Source organism: Parus major, chromosome 2 (genome assembly GCF_001522545.3).
Source record: "Parus major isolate Abel chromosome 2, Parus_major1.1, whole genome shotgun sequence".
Taxonomy (NCBI): Eukaryota; Metazoa; Chordata; class Aves; order Passeriformes; family Paridae; genus Parus; species Parus major.
The window spans coordinates 142,375,891-142,378,081 of NC_031769.1; the positions used below are offsets into that span (position 1 = coordinate 142,375,891).

Consider the following 2,191-nt stretch of genomic DNA (forward strand, 5'->3'; position numbering starts at 1 on the left):
CCCAGCACAGGGGCTGTTTGCAAGGCCTGCAGGGACAGCACCAGGGCCAGTGGTTTCCCACTGATAGAGGGCAGGCTTAGGCTGGTGGTGTGGAAGAAATTCTTTCCTCTGGAGCTGGTGAGGCCCCGGCCCACACTGCCCACAGGAGCTGTTGTTGTCCCGTCCCTGGCAGAGTTCCACACTGGGTTGGATGGGGCTTGGAGCAATGTGGCCTAATAGGAAGTGTTCCTGCCCTTGCCAACAGGGCTGGGACATGACAATTTGTAAGGGCCTTCCCAGCCAAGCTGTGTTTCTGTGATCATGGGGCCTGGGGGCAGCTGGGCTCAATTTTTGATTAGAACGAGTTCAGCACTCTAAGTTTGGCTGAGTTCAAGGAGAACATTCCTGAGGCCACATTCCCAGCACGTAAGATTTATTGACACTATTGGTCTGGCTGAGACCAGTAAAGTTTTGCGCACTTCACACCCAGCAATACTGCATTTCATTGAAGCAACAGCAAACCAGCCACAAACTATGGAGGCATTAATATGTCTCCCAATCAAGAGCAACACTGTCTCTGGGTGTATTTCCACATGAAAATATTAGACATGTGATATGCATTATATCTAATTAAAAAATAAATTTATGTAATAGAAAACTTTCTGTCATAAATGCAGTTAAGTACAGATTGTTACTATGTCTCACTTCAAGACAGTCGCAGGACATACATCATAGAGCAGCGATTTCAGCAGTGAAGAGAATTTCGTTTCTCCTCTGTGTTTCTCTTCTATTGTTGTGTCTGATGAGTCTGTAAAAATCTGTGGAATAAAAGTTTAAAAGTCATCTACTCACTATTACTGGTATGTCTACTTGGCAATTTTCTGCTTCATAAACAGAGAAGTCCTTCCAAAAGAATAGCTATTGAACAAGAGCAGTGTTGTTTTTCATTTCCACTGTATAAAATGCACTGATCATACTGTGAAAGTTTGCCTGATGTATTCCATTAGCAATAATATGTACCATCCAGACAATGCAATAGCTTCTGTTGTTGCTGCTGTTGAGTGACATTTTTAATCTCAGTTTCCAACTAGAAATAACATTTTGAGAACCTCTTGAGTACATAGAAGATTTTGGTTAAAGTGTCAGAAAATAGACTTAATCAGCAGAAATTATTTGCAGAGTTTTGTCAGTGAACAAAATAATGAAAATTTTATTGTTGTCATTGTTTAAACTTCAATAATACAGAGCTAATCTGCCAGTAATATTCATAATTTGAAGTTCCTATAAAGACTTAAATATTTCACCAATATTCAAGAGCCTTCATTAACTCTTGTGTTTACTTCATTTAGTAAGCTGTACTCTTGCTGCAGCTTTAATGAACACGTGTTTGGAAATCTTCTTGACTAAACTGAATTTCAAGGTTTTATAAATCTTTTGGAACTGAATTACTTCCAGTCTATTTTGAAAATGGCTGAACACTTTAAAATATATACTACCCAGGACAGTATCAGTCCTTACTGTAGCCAACTCTTTGTAAGGAATTTTATTTAGCTAATAATAAAGAACTAGGAAAGACATCTCTAATCTTTTAAGACAACATAACAAAACCAGAAACTATCCCAAAATTAAACAAATGATCACACATGCACATACTGCCACCCCCCAAAAAATACCCCAAACCAAAGCAAACAAAAAAAAAAGCCCTCAGAAAATCCAGAAGATCGGCAATAGAGTTTAGACAAAATTGAGCCAATTCCATGTCCATCTGCAGTGCATAATCACTGACTTACATCTGCAGATTTGCAATGGCAAGTCAATGAATGGTACCAGGATGACATATTTAGATTTGTCAGTAGCTGAATGCAATTTTGCATTAGTACAGACTGGGTGCTTCAAATCTTCTCTTGCTCTGTGCACCTAGAGAACAACTGTGTGTGATTACTGTAATATTTTCTTGGCACTGAAAGGAGAACATTATATTTCCATTTCTTAGTCTGAAATAGTTTTCTTCTTTTGGCTGATATAAGCAGAAATTTGTGATCTGATTCAGATAACAAGATACAATCAGTAGATGTTCTGCCTTGGATAGCCTAGTGAGGGTACTGGGCTGTGGGCTTTGAAATACTCTGTGTGTTTTCCAGAATCCACTGAAATTGCTGTTAGCAGCTCTGCTAACCGTGAGATGGAAACTGCATGTGTCAAATGACTTTCA

General features: G+C 39.1%; 1 long non-coding RNA gene across 1 annotated transcript in view; it reads right to left on the reverse strand.

Annotated features, from left to right (window-relative positions):
• Positions 1-1,713, reverse strand: part of LOC107201047 — a 14,048-nt gene extending 12,335 nt beyond the window's left edge. The window contains exon 1 of the long non-coding RNA XR_001519975.1: positions 708-1,713. This is a non-coding gene — a long non-coding RNA (uncharacterized LOC107201047). The remainder of the gene's footprint in view (positions 1-707) is intronic.
• Positions 1,714-2,191: the final 478 nt, after the last annotated feature.